Raw genomic sequence first — 14,897 nt, forward strand, 5'->3', positions numbered from 1 at the left:
ATTGCTCATCCAAAACTCTGCTGCTTATATCCCAAATCGCAACAAATCCCTTTTCAGCCATCACCCCTGTGTTCGCTGATCTATATTGGATCCCGGTCCGGCAACACCTCGATTTAAAAATTCACATCATTGTTTTCAAATCCCTCCATGGCCTCACCCCTCCATATAAGAACATAAGAACATAAGAAATAGGAGCAGGAATAGGCCACTTGGCCCCTCGAGCTTGCTCCACCATTCAATAAGATCATGGCTAATCTTGGGTTCAAAGCCACTTCCCTGCCTGCTCCCTATAACCCTTCACTCACTTATCTTGCAAAAATCTGTCTATCTCCACCTTAAATGTATTTAACGACCCAGCCTCCATGGCTCTCTGTAACCTCCTCCAGTCCTACAATCCTCCGCTATCTCTGCGCTTGTCCAAGTCTGGCATCTTGCGCATCCTCAATTTTAATCGCTCCACCATTGACGGCCGTAACTTCAGCTGCCAAGGCCCTAAGTTCTGGAATTCCCTTCCTAAACTTCTCCGCCTCGCCACCTCGCTCTCTTTCTTTAAGATGCTCCTTAAAACTTACTTCTGTGACCATCTCCTTATGTGGCTCGGCGTCACGTCTTGTTTGGTAACGCTCCTGTGAAGTGGTGTGGGATGTTTTACTAAGTTAAAGGTGTTATATAAATGCAAGTTGTTGTTGTTGATTATCCTCCGGTCAAACAGGCATCAAAGCTTCAAACTGAGTACCCAACAATAAAGCCATGGGGAGTGCCTGCTACTTATAAATGAGGCAGTTATTGATAGTGTGCAATTAGAATAATTCTTTGAGAGGTTTGTGCTTTCTTAATTTGGATTTTTTTAATGTGATTAGGATGCTAATTCAGCTTCTCAAAAAAAGCACAGATCAAACAAATAAAGGATATAATTCAGCAAGCAGCGCACTCCGTCTGGTATAATTACATTTATTATCTGTGTTGCTTAAATGAGGCTGAATATGGAAACATTTGATATGATTTTTATTCCATAAATGAGAGGTACCTCTCGGCCTCCGTTGTTGGAATAAAAAATTGTACTAGCTGCTCAGAGTTGCAGTGCTCTGTTTGTTTTTGGATTTTAATCATTTTTATTGTGAATCTTTACTCCAAAACAGCAATATGAAACCTGTTTAGAACAAGATGGCTTTGCCCTATCTCTCTGGTCTCCTCTCAGCTGAAAGAGCTTGAATGACTTGATGGCGAGCATTCTTCTGGATCAACAGCTAGTCTCCACGCACTCCAGCCTCAGCACAAATCTTCTTTGTGGCTTTAGCCTTCTTTTGGAATATAGGATTTGACTGCCCAATTCGCTTTCTGTCATAACACCTCTTATCCAGGGCGTACAAGGAGTCCTTTCCCCTTTTATCAACTGGGTGACTTTGTGTGGCTGGTGCTTGTGACTATTGTTTGAAATATGTCCTTCGGGTCTCTGGTCTGTTAAGCATCTTTCTGATTCCAGAGAGGTTTTATTAGAAATAAATAGTTATTACTAAAAAAGGTTATTTATACTTTTTTATTATTTGATTTGGTTTAATTTTTGCAGAGTGAGGGGATTAAATTGAGTTTTTAATTAGGTAATACCTACAATAACCAAAAGAGATCTGGATACATGCAGTTTGATATCACATTGGTTGGGCAAATAGCACTTGATGGTTTCATGAACATATGAAAATGACAGGCAGGTAAAAACCAGCTGGTCCAACAAGCCTGCCCCACTCTCTTGATGGCTGGGGCATCATGACTAGACACTTCCTAATCCCCTTATCCCACTTCCATGTAATTTCCTGGGAAACCTAGGGCCAATAAGGGAAAAGCTAATCTGGAAAATTCCTTACCGATCTCTTCAAGCGATCAAACCCAGTCCAGGGTATCATATGGGCCATGTGTCATCTGTAAAACTATTTAGAAAGCTATTCTGCTGAATTGCAAGAACAAAAATAAGTCTATCAGGAAGAAGTCTATCAATAAAAAATTGAATTAATTACATAGAATGGAGCAGGTGATGTGTTACTGTTGCGAGATGTGGGAGCCGGTGAACCCCATTGAGGCTCATGGTGATTACGTCTGTGACAAGTGTCTGCTGCTACAGGAACTCCAGCTCCGTGTTGATGAGCTGGAGTCTGAGCTTCAGACACTGCGACACATCAGGGAGGGGGAGAAGTACCTGGACTCTGTGTATCAGGAGGTGATCACACCTATGAAGTTAATTAATTCAGATGTAGCCCATGGTCAGGGACAGGACAGCGTGACTACAAGTGAGGCAGGTACGGGGATCCAGGAGGTAGCGCTGGAGGAGCCGCAGCCCTTGCTCTTGTCCAGCAGGTTCGAGGTTCTTACTCCCTGTGGGGACGGGAGCAGGGACTGCAGGGAGGATGAGCAACCTGGCCACAGCACTGTGGAACGGGGGGCCATTCAAGAGGGGGGAGTAACTAGAAATGTTGTAGTGGTAGGGGATAGTATTATTAGGGGGATAGATAGAGTTCTCTGCAGCTGAGAGCGAGAGACCTGAAGGCTGTGTTGCCTACCCGGTGCCAGGGTTAAGGACATCTCCTCTGGGCTGGAAAGAAACTTGCAGTGGGAGGGGGTGGATCCAGTTGTCGTGGTCCATGTTGGTACAAACGACGTAGATAGGACTAGGAAGCCGGTTCTGTTAAAGGAGTATGAACAGCTAGGGGTCAAATTAAAAAACAGAACCTCAAGGGTCATAATCTCTGGATTATTACCTGAGCCACGAGCGAATTTGGCTAGGACAAATAAAATTAGAGAGTTAAATGCATGGCTCAAAGACTGGTGTGGGAGAAATGGGTTTTGCTTCCTGGGACACTGGCACCAGTACTGGGGCAGGAGGGAGCTGTTCCATTGGGACGGGCTTCACTTGGCCAGTGCTGGGACTAGAGTCCTGGCGGATCATATAACTAGGGCTGTAGAGAGGGCTTTAAACTAACTAGTGGGGGGGAGGTTCCTAGAGAGCAAATAATAAAAATGACAACAGAGAAGGTCATAGACTTAGGTAGCAGTGGGGAAATTAAAAACCAGAGCCTGTCAGGAAGGGGCAGAAGGTATGGAGTAAAAGGTAAAGTAATAGAAAGGGCAAAAGCAGGAACTAAGTGTCACAAAACATATTTGAAAGTTCTCTATCTGAATGCACGTAGCATTCTTAACAAAATAGACGAGTTAATGGCAGAAATAACTAGATATGGGTATGATCTTGTGGCCATTACAGAAACATGGCTGCAAGGTGACAATGCCTGGGAATTAAACATACCAGGTTATTTAACGATCAGGAAGGACAGGCAGGAAGGAAGGGGAGGTGGGGTGGCTATGTTAATAAAGGAAGGAATCACTGTAATACAGAGAAATGATATTGGGTCAAAAGATCAGGATAATGAAACAGTTTGGGTGGAGGTAAGGAATAATAAGGGGAAAAAAACACTAGTGGGCGTAGTCTATAGGCCTCCGAACAGTTGCAACTATGTTGGACGGAGTATCAATCAGGAAATAGTTAAGGCTTGTAATAAGGGAACATCTATAATTATGGGGGATTTTAGCTATCATATTAATTGGACAAATCAAATTGGGCAGGGCTGCCTTGAGGATGAGTTTATTGAACGTATTAGGGATGGGTTTCTTGAGCAGTATGTAACTGAACCGACCAGGGGGCAAGCAACCTTAGATCTGGTCCTGTGTAACGAGACAGGATTAATTAAAAATGTCTTAGTAAAGGATCCCCTTGGAATGAGTGACCATAAAATGGTTGATTTCCATATTCAATTAGAGGGTGAGAAGGTTGGATCTCAAACAAGCGTGCTAAGCTTGAATAAAAGAGACTATGAAGGTATGAGAGCGGAATTGAGTAGAGTGGATTGGGAAAATAGATTAAAGGGTAAGACGATACATGATCAGTGGTGTACATTTAAGGAGTTATTTTACAATTTCCAAAAAAAAAATATTCCACTGAGAAGAAAAGGGTGTAAAAGAAAAGACAGCCATCTGTGGCTAAGTAAAGAAATTAAGGATAGTATTCGACTAAAAACAAGGGCATATAAGGTAACCAAATCTAGTGGGGGGATAGAGGATTGGGAAAACTTTAAAAGACAGCAAAAAATAACAAAAAGATTGATTAAGAAAGGGAAGATAGATTATGAAAGTAAATTAGCAAAAAATATAAAAACAGATAGTAAGAGTTTTTATAGTTATATAAAAAGAAAAAGGGTGGCTAAAGTAAATGTTGGTCCCTTAGAGGATGAGACTGGGAAATTAATGGTGGGAAATATGGAGATGGCAAAAACACTGAATGAATATTTTGTATCAGTCTTTACATTAGAAGACACTAAGAATATCTCAACACTGGACAAACAGGGGGCTATAGGAGGGGAGGAGCTAAACACGATCAAAATCACTAAGGAAGTGATACTTGGTAACATAATCGGACTCAAGGCGGATAAATCACCTGGACCTGATGGCTTACATCCTAGGGTCTTGAGGGAAGTGGCGGTAGGGATTGTGGATGCATTGGTAATAATTTTCCAAAACTCCCTGGACTCAGCAACGGTCCCGGCAGACTGGAAAACTGCTAATGTAACACCCTTATTTAAAAAGGGCAGTAGACAGAAGGCTGGAAATTATAGACCGGTTAGCCTAACATCTGTGGTAAGTAAAATTTTGGAGTCCATTATTAAGGAGACAGTAACAGGGCATTTGGATAATCATAATTTAAAAGGACAAAGTCAGCATGGTTTTATGAAGGGGAAGTCATGTTTGACAAATTTGCTGGAGTTCTTTGAGGAAGTAACATATAGGGTGGATAAAGGGGAACCAGTGGACGTAGTGTATTTAGACTTCCAAAAGGCATTTGACAAGGTGCCACACAAAAGATTATTGCTTCAGATAAAAAATCACGGGATTGGGGGTAATATTCTGGCATGGACAGCTGATTGGCTATCTAACAGAAGGCAGAGAGTTGGGATAAATGGTTCATTCTCAGACTGGCAATCAGTAATAAGTGGTGTTCCACAGGGGTCGGTGCTGGGTCCCCAACTCTTTACAATCTATATTAACGATTTGGAGGAGGGGACCGAGTGTAACATATCAAAGTTTGCAGATGATACTAAGATGGGAGGGAAAGTAGTGAGTGAGGAGGACATAAAAAACCTGCAAGGGGACATAGACATGGTAAGTAAGTGGGCAGAGATTTGGCAGATGGAATACAATACTGGAAAGTGTGAGGTTATGCACTTCGGCAGGAAAAATCGTAGAGCAAGCTATTATCTTAATGGCAAGAAACTGGAAAGTACTTAAGTACAAAGGGATCTGGGGGTCCTGGTGCACGAAACTCAAAAGATTAGTATGCAGGTGCAGCAAGTGATTAAGAAGGCCAATGGAATGTTGGCTTTCATTGCTAGGGGGATAGAATATAAAAATAAGGATGTATTGCTCCAGTTGTACAAGGTATTGGTGAGACCGCACCTGGAATACTGCATGCAGTTTTGGTGTCCATACTTAAGAAAAGACATACTTGCTCTCGAGTCAGTACAAAGAAGGTTCACTCGGTTAATCCCGGGGATGAGGGGATGGACATATGAGGAGAGGTTGAGTAGATTGGGACTCTACTCATTGGAGTTCAGAAGAATGAGAGGCGATCTTATTGAAACATGTAAGATTGTGAAGGGGTTGGATCGGGTGGATGCGGGGAGGATGTTCCCGATGGTGGGTGAAACTAGAACTAGGGGGCATAGTCTTAGAATTAGGGGCTGCTCTTTCAAAACTGAGATGAGGAGGAACTACTTCACTCAGAGGGTGGTAGGTCCATGGAATATGCTGCCCCAAAAAGCTGTAGAAGCTGCATCATTTCATAAATTTAAAACAGAAATAGACAGTTTCCTAGAAGTAAAGGGAATTAAGGGTTACGGGGAGCGGGCAGGAATCTGGACATGAGTCTAGTTTCGGATCGGACATGGCCCTGTGGGTAGCGGAGCGGGCCCAGGGGCCGTGTAGCCTGATCCTGCTTCTATTTCATGTGTCTAATTCTGTTAGATTCAGGAGATGGTTCTGTGATAGTAGATTGGCGGTTAAGATCAGATCAGCCATGATCTTATTAAATGGCGGAGCAGGCTCGAGGGGCCGATTGGCCTACTCCTGCTCCTATTTCTTATGTTCTTATGTTCTTATGTACTATAAAGCATTTAATTTCGTACATCTACAGAAGGAGCTTTTGTTATTTTGACATAGTCTGCCCAGGTATTTTCACAAGACTACGTCTATGGGAATCAGGATAAAAATCTCCCAAAATGATCTTCTAAGATAGACTTTCAAATGACCTTATAAAGAAAACAGTATTAGTAACACTCCCTGGATAAAACAAAAACATATATAAGGCTTTAACTGCCGAAGCCTTGCCCCAGTTCTGACAGAAGTTATAATTATCTAGATTACAATCCTCAGGAGATGTGCATTAATAAATTCAGATGTGTTTATTCATTAAAAAAAATAAGGATTTGTGGCAGAGCCACTGAGGGACTCTGAACAACTGTACATAATCCCCTTTAACGATGTGTTAGCTACAGACTAAATCTGTACCACTGTATATACTGTTTGCATGTACAGTGCGTGGCCCCTTTAAGAGCGCGGGCAAACGTGATGACGTCATGCCGCTAATCACGTGATCATCCAAACGTGGGAAAAATGTGATGATGTCATGATGCCATCCACGGGACCGCCCAGGCAGTCCTCGTGGAGCCTCTGACCTGTTAAGACCTGCATTCATAGTTCTCTTGCATCAATCTGTTTAAACTCGTTAGTGTGAAATTAAAAGCCTTTTTGATTGATTGCCTGCGTCGAACTCAATCTCTAGATAGGAATTTGACCATTCCTACATTGGTGACCCCGACTTTTGTGAATGGATTTCGCAAAAGGAACGCAGCATGGAGGCAAATGCCGTTTTGTTGAAGCTGCTGCAGTTCTGGAAGCAACAAGCAACCTCGTGGTTCATCCAAGGCGAAGCCCAGTTTGCCCTGAGAAGCATCATTGAGGATCAGACTCGATACTTATACGTGGTCTCCGCACTCGATGGAGCTACCGCCTCGCGGATCGTCAGTCTTCTCGGGAATCCCCCAACTGACAGCAAGTATGAAACCCTCAAGGCGCGGTTGCTACAGCTTTTCGGGCTCACGAAATCAGAGTGCGCCCGTCGGCTGCTCGCTATGCCCTGGCTCGGGGACTCCAAACATTCCGAGCTGATGAGCCAAATGCTCACACTCCTCGGCTCCGACCCGGAATGCTTTCTCTTCAGAGAGTTATTCCTCAGCCAATTACCGGAGCAAGTGCAAGCGGTCTTGTCGAGATCTGAGGTCGAAGACTGCGCAGCGCTCGCTGCCGAGGCAGACAAAATATTCGCAGTTACGCAACAGTACTGTGCTGCCATGAGGCGCCCATCTCCCACAGATGCCGCCCCAGCTCCTCAGCCCGTGGGGCTGTGCTTCTACCATGCGCGGTTTGGCACGAAGGCGAGATGTTGCCGCCCTCCCTGCAGCTTCTCTCAAAAAAAAACAACAACTCCGTCTAATGAAGAACGGGTCTAACGGGTGCCCCGCGGCCATGATGACAATCGGCAGTGCAGGCAAGCTGCTCTTCATCACAGATACCCTCTCCGGTCGTCGGTTCCTGTGCGACACCGGAGTGCAGTGCAGCATTCTACCCGCGTCAGCTCTTGATGTACAGGCTGGGAGGCAGCCTCCCCCTCGAAGTGACTAATGGCGGAGCTATTTGGATATTCGGCAGACGGCGGGTCCAGGTGTGCTTCGGCGGCCAGCAGTTTTTCTGGGAATTCGTTACGGCCAAGGTTTCGCAAGCCATTCTCGGTGCAGATTTCCTGTGCGCCAACGGCCTCCTGGTCGATGTAAGGAACCGGCGGCTGATCAACATGGCCACGATTCACTCTATCCCTTGCCACCGTAGTAACACCATGTCGCGCACCGTCTCCTGCGCTTCCCCGACTCCGAATGAGTTCGCTCAGCTGCTAGGCGAATTTCCAGAACTGACCAGGCCCACGTTCTCCTCCACGGCCATGAAGCATGGTGTGGAACACCACATCACCACCACCGGCCCCCCGGTTCACGCACGGGCCCGGCGCCTCGAACCTGGCAAACTAGCGGTCGCGAAGGCAGAGCTCGCTACAATGGAACGCTTAGGGATTATTCGCAGGTCGAATAGTCCCTGGTCTTCGCCTCTTCACATTGTTCCGAAACCTGGCGGAGGATGGTGGCCCTGCGGCGACTATCGGCGCCTAAAGGACGCCACCACTCCTGATCGATACCCGATCCCCCACATTCAGGATTTCTCTGCCCATTTGGCAGGAAACAACTTCTTCTCCAAGGTCGACCTCGTCTGGGTCCCGGTGCACCCGTAGGACATCCAGAAGACTGCAGGCATCACCCCATTCGGCCTTTTCGAATTCCTGCGCATGCCTTCCGGCTTAAAGAATGCTGCCCAGGCTTTCCAACGTCTGATGGATTCCGTGCTGCGGGACCTCAACTTCATCTTCATCTATCTGGATGACATTTTGATCGCCAGCCCCACCAAAGAGGAGCATCTTTGCCATCCACGCACCCTTTTTCAACGCCTCATCCAACACGGCCTGATTATCAACCCGGCTAAGTGTCAGTTTGGCCTGCGACAAATTGATTTCCTGGGGCATCGCATCACCACAGAGGGAGCGGTTCCTTTGCAGGTGAAGGTGGAGGCAGTAACACACTTCCCACGCCCGCAGAACATAAAGGCCCTGCAAGAATTCCTAGGCATGGTGAACTTCTACCACCGTTTCGTGCCGAGGGCAGCACTGCTCATGCAGTCCCTGTACGAGGCCCTCAAGGGCAAGTCCGGCAAGGATCTGGTGGGCTGGATGGTTGACATGGACCGGGCATTCACCGACACCAAGAGCGCCTTGGCCAATGCGACCATGCTGGCGCACCCGCTACCAGGAGCCACCATCGCCCTCACCACCGACGCATCAGATTACGCAATCGACGCTGTTCAGGAGCAGTGGGTAAACGGGACGTGGCAGCCGTTGGCATTCTTCAGCTGTCAACTGCGGCGTAATGAGCGGGTGTACAGTACTTTCGACAGGGAGTTGCTAGCCCTTTTTCTGGCCATCCGCCATTTCCGGTTCTTTTTGGAAGGATGTCCTTTCACCGCTTTCGTCGACCATAAGCCACTGACTTTTGCTATGGCCAAGACCACCGAACCGTGGTCATCTCGACAACAATGTCAGCTGACATACATCTCCAAATTTACCACAGATATTCAGCACGTGGCTGGTAAAGACAACCTGGTGGCAGATTGCCTCTCCCGCGCGACCGTGCATGCGGTCCAGCTAGGCATCGACTACGCCCTCATGGCAGCAGACCAAGTCTCAGACCCAGAAGTGCAGACTTACCGCACCAACACCACTAGCCTCCAGTTGGCCGACGTCAGGTTCCATTCGGCTGGTACCACGTTGCTGTGTGACGTCTCCGTTCAGGACCCTCATCCTATTGTGCCAGTCGCCTGGCGCCGCAAGGTGTTTGACGCCATACATGGGTTGTCACACCCAGGAATGAAGGCTTCTCAGAAGCTTATGTCATCTAAGTTCATTTGGTGGGGCATGCATAAAGATGTCCGCGACTGGGCCAACACCTGCGTGGTCTGCCAAAAGGCCAAGGTACAGCGCCACATCAAGGCTCCATTGGCCACCTTTGCAGTTCCTGAGCGACGGTTTGACCATGTTAATGTGGACCTGGTAGGACCACTTCCACCTTCCCAGGGTTTTACGCACATCCTGACCAAAGTAGATCGCACCACCAGATGGCCGGAGGCGGTTCCCCTGTCATCTACTACTTCAGCGGATGTGGCCAGGGCATTCATCTCTTCATGGGTCGCCCGTTTTGGAGTGCCTGCTGACATCTCTTTGGACCGGGGACCGCAGTTTTCCTCTGGACTCTGGAATACAGTGGCTCAGCGACTCGGTGTCAAGTTACACCGCACCACAGCCTACCACCCACAAGCGAACGGTCTGTGCGAACGTTTTCACAGATTGCTTAAGGCCGCACTGAGGGCCAGCCTCCAAGATGCTGGATGGGCAGACAAGCTGCCGTTGGTCATGTTGGGCCTTTGCACGGCCCCCAAGGAAGATCTTCGCTCTTCTGCGGCAGACCTCGTTTATGGTCAGCCGCTGCGAGTGTCAAGAGATTTCTTGCCAACACCAACGGAGCCATGGTCCGCCTCACGCCAGCTTATCAGTCACCAGGAAGCAGCCAGATGTTTTGCACCGGTTCCCATATCGCATCACGGGTTTCAGAGCTCTCACGTTCCAGCGGAGCTGAACCAAGCCGACTACGTGTTCATCCGCCATGATGCTCACCGGGATCTGCTCAAGCCCCCATACACTGGTCCTTTCCACGTGTTAGAGGCAGGAGACAAAACCTTCAAGGTGGATGTCGGTGGTAAACTGGACCACATTTCGGTCGACCGTTTTGAAGCCGGCACACCTGGACCTTGACCGTCCCGTCAAGACCACACAGCCACCGAGACGAGGTCGGCCACCCACCGTCGTCACGCCAGAACAAGTGCAACCACCCGCCAGTCCGCCTGCCGTCCAACAGCTTCCACTTCTTGTCAGACCCCCTCACCGTTTGACTGTTTCCGTTAAAGTCAATTCTGGGGGGGCACATATGGCAGAGCCACTTAGGGACTCTGAGCAACTGTACATAATTCCCTTTAATGATGTTTTAGCTACAGACTAAATCTGTACCATTGTATATACTGTTTGCATGTACAGTGCGCGGGCCCCTTTAAGAGCGCGGGCAAACGCGATGATGTCATGCTGCTAATCACGTGATCACCCAAACGCGGAAAAAACGTGTTGACGTCATGACGCCATCCACGGCTCCGCCCAGGCAGTCCTCGTGGAGCCTCTGACCTGTTAAGACCTGTATTCATAGTTCACATTAAAAACCTTTTTGATTGATTGCCTGCGTCGAACTCAATCTCTAGATAGGAATTTGACCATTTCTACAGATTAACCTATTCAAAACCAGTTTAAGATCTCAGGGAGGTATCAGAGGCAAAGATGAAGATGCATTCCTACAGGTAAGGCAATTGAATCCATTGCAGTAGAATACACCAGCTCAACTTCTTGCAGAGGAATTAGCACATTGAAAACCTAAGAAAATGCATGATGGATCTTTACACCATTTAAGGCTCTAATCAAAAGCCTTGTTTATATCCAACCAGTTGGTAAACTCTGTAATTAGAGGGTAATGAAGTGTAAGAAACAATTCTAATTGATGCACACAGAGCCACAAACGGTGACTGATAATAAATCCTAAATGTCTGTGGCAGATTATTGAGGTTGCTACAACAGTTGCAGTAGCACGCAATGGGAGAAAGCTTCCTCTATTCAATATCTGTAGATGATAAGCACAAATTGCAATGAATGTATTTACAATTGTTTACCAAACAGTGAAAAAAGGAAATCTTTCCCACTGTTAGCTACAGCAACACTGGACACAGCTGCAGGATGACTGTGGCATAGAAACCAGCTTTGCCAGGAGTTCAAGGGTCACTATTCTTCCCTTTCATCCTTCAAAATAAAATTACTAATTTCCTTTTTGTCATGACACATGGTGGAAACTGTAAGGTTCTCAAAATTCCCACATTCCCCAAAGTTATTAAAAGGGACTCTGTATGGACAATTTTAAAAAGGGTACCCAAATGATGGCGTCCGCACCTGGTGACCAAAAGCCTGTAAGATTTTAAAAGCCTGAACTCTGCAGTTCAGACAGGCAGGCAGTTAATATGCATTTCTGTGAAAAGGACCTTTTGTGTTGGGACAAACCAGACAGTTAAAGTAATCACTGAATACCCATTACGTCAGCCAGAAACATTCGACCAAAACAAGAGGCCATCAGCTTGTGTGCATAGATAATCAGAAACAGCTCAAGGGAGCCATCAAGGCTGGGCAGGCCGATTAAAAGGCATTAATAACAATGCTACAGGACAACAGGGCTAACGGGTGCGATAAACGGCTATCCAAAGCCAGTTAACTTAGATGGATGTAATTATATTAAAAGAGCCCGCCCAAATCAGACAAAGGGCTGAACTGATTTGGCGCACAGATAAGGGCTCCCGATGGGGGTATAACTATGGGCCCATTGGGGAGCCACGCTCTCTCTCTTGCCTCTTGCCCTTGCCTCCTGCCTCTGAACTCGCTGCCAGATTACAACCAGGGCGGGTTGTATGAAGAAGACTGAGTGGGGCTTCGAATAAATGGGCCCTCAGTCCAGCTCATTCAACCCAACAGGATCAACCAAGGAAGAGCATCACCTGAGGAGGAGCCTGTCCCTGTGAGGTAAAATACACAGGCAGAGACTTTAATATTGGGGTGTTTTACCTGGACAGCACCCTTGCAGCGCCCTGGAACCACATGACATCGGCAGGCCACAGAGAGCACAAGGAGTGAACCCAAAACCTTCAACCGTTTTTAAATGCAACAGATCTTAATATTGGTGAGAATGAAATTCTGGCCCCTCATAGCTTAATCGAGTCAGGGATTATAGGCGGGGATAAGTCTTAAAGGGATTGTATTAGTGTGTGTTGTTTCCCTCAATGTGCCGTGTGTTCCCCATTCCCATTTAAGTGTACTCTTTAAGTGATAAGCCTGTATCTACAGTAATTTGCTAGTATTGTAATTTTTATCTTGTTCTCAATAAAGGTTACGGTTTTTCTTGTATCAAATCGCATGTCCACTCGTTTTCTGTATCGCTACCTGTATCTAAGTCCGGTGTCGAGAATCTCAGGCGCGGGGGTGCAATTCGAACTGCTCACGGGCAGTCAGAGGCATAATTGACTGGGCTCACGCGCCACCCCCTACAGAAATGTGGACCGCGGCAGGACACCGGCAACAAGGTTGCGATGCAGTGGACAGTGGTTCGGATGAGCGAACCATGATGGAGGAAAGGATTTCTGATTATGTGTTTAGCAAGGTGAATATCACTAAGAAGTGGATCACTACTCTGTTAAGGGCTGGGCGTCCGGTAGATGCAGCAGCTAAGTGGACAGAGGGAAAGGAACACAAGAAGTCCTTAGAGAAGGCAGTTTGGCTGATGTGCTTTAAAAAGCAGGTCCAGCTTTTGGACAGCCTCGTTGCAGCACAGGCACTCGAGATAAGGGAGTCAGCCCTGGAGATCCAGGATAAGGCTCTCGCAGGGGAGAAGTTATTAGTAGCTTTGCAGGCTTTGAACCAAGAAAGAGTGCATTTAGTGGGAGAACACAAGGCCCAGTTGGAATACCTATGGTGTCAAGTCACCGAGGCCAAGGGAAATGAGTTAAGGTTGCGGGAGACAAACGCCCGTTAGGCAAGGCAGATTAGGGAACAGGAAGAGAAAGTGCAGGAGGTAAAAGCTGCTTACAAGCTAGCAAGTGAACAGGGGTTTGAGGAGGCAAACCACGGCCCCTGTAGAGAGAGGATAGAAAATCTGAGCCGGGCCCTCCGGAAGGCAAAAGGCATGGTATGCCTCATAAGCCCAAGGGCAGGCCAGGCAGATTTTATGGGGAAGAGGGGAGGACAGTTCCAACATCACCGATGGTGCCCAGGGACGACCCGGTTGAGAGAGAGGAGACCTCACGGCCACCACCCGTAGCGCCAAGTTTCAGCGAGGTTTGGCAGCAAGTGGGGGTGGAACCCGAAGTGGAGCCATAGGTGGAGGCGGAGGTGGAGCACACCCCGCCCGAGAGGCCAGAGCCGTGACCGATGTGCCCAGCGCAGCATCGGAGGTACGGCCCACCCGCTAATGGCGACATTGAGGGACCCCTCCAAAACCAGTTCGCATTGCCCTTTAACACCCAACAGCTTAGGGCGATGGTCAGCCATGTCCCGAAGTTTTCCGCAAAGGGAGACCACTCGATCCACTTCAGGGAAATAGAGCAGACTGCCAGTGTCAATGACTGCGATGACGCAGAGAAGGTCAAAATGCTGCTATTCTCCCTGGAGAGTAAACTCCTCCAATCACTCTCTGACGAGTGTAAAAGAGGGCATAGCGGGTACGAGGAGCTAAGAGATACGGTTCTAGAGGCCATGGGGATGGATAAGGGAAGTCTCTTCTCCCGCGTGGAGAAGATGATCCAGCTTTCTGGGGAAACCCCGCATGCTTTTGCGGATCAGCTGTGGCCGGTGTACCGGAAAGCTTGACCGGAAACGCCGGGCTGGGCATTCCTGAACGGGGATTCCCTGGCCCATTGGCTCCATTGCCTGGTGGCAAACGGCTTGCCACTGGTCCGGGCAAAGGCAGAAGCCTGGTTCGACCACAAAGATCCCCAGACCACAGAACTCACGGTAATTAGGCAGCTCACGCTGGCTTACAAGAACGGTAGGGGAGAAGATGCACACCCACCCAAGGGGAAGGTGCATGAGAAAAAACCAGGAGTGCAGAGTAGGAAAGAGTGGCACCAGGAAGGGAGTAACCCCCCGCAACACAAAGACCTATTGTTACGGGTGTGGGAAGGATGGTCACTGGCGGAAGGAGTGCAAAAACCCTTGGAAGGATAACAAGGGAAAGCATCCCACAGCCCCAGTTCAAAAGGCGGGGGTAGGGACCCCTTCCGCAGAGTTCGAGTCACTTTTGGACGCCATGAGGTCCTTACTGACTGGCCAGGGGAGAGTAGCAGCCGCCACCGGCACTCTCACCCCATCAGCCCCATCCAACCCACAGCCGTGACTAGAGCCAGCGCAGCCTGTTTATCTGTGTTCGCTCCGATATGATGAGTGGAGAAGACCCCTTTTGGAGATGCAGGTGGAAAAGGTGACAGGGACCTATCTATTGGACACGGGGGCATTGCGCACC

At 48.0% G+C, this 14,897-nt stretch overlaps 1 pseudogene; it reads right to left on the bottom strand.

Annotated features, from left to right (window-relative positions):
* Positions 1 to 1,102: 1,102 nt before the first annotated feature.
* LOC147124806 (large ribosomal subunit protein eL42-like) lies at positions 1,103 to 1,469 on the bottom strand (annotated as a pseudogene).
* Positions 1,470 to 14,897: the final 13,428 nt, after the last annotated feature.

The sequence above is a fragment of the Somniosus microcephalus genome, chromosome 1, assembly GCF_052327205.1.
Source record: "Somniosus microcephalus isolate GS21.2 chromosome 1, FLI_Smic_1.0, whole genome shotgun sequence".
NCBI lineage: Eukaryota > Metazoa > Chordata > Chondrichthyes > Squaliformes > Somniosidae > Somniosus > Somniosus microcephalus.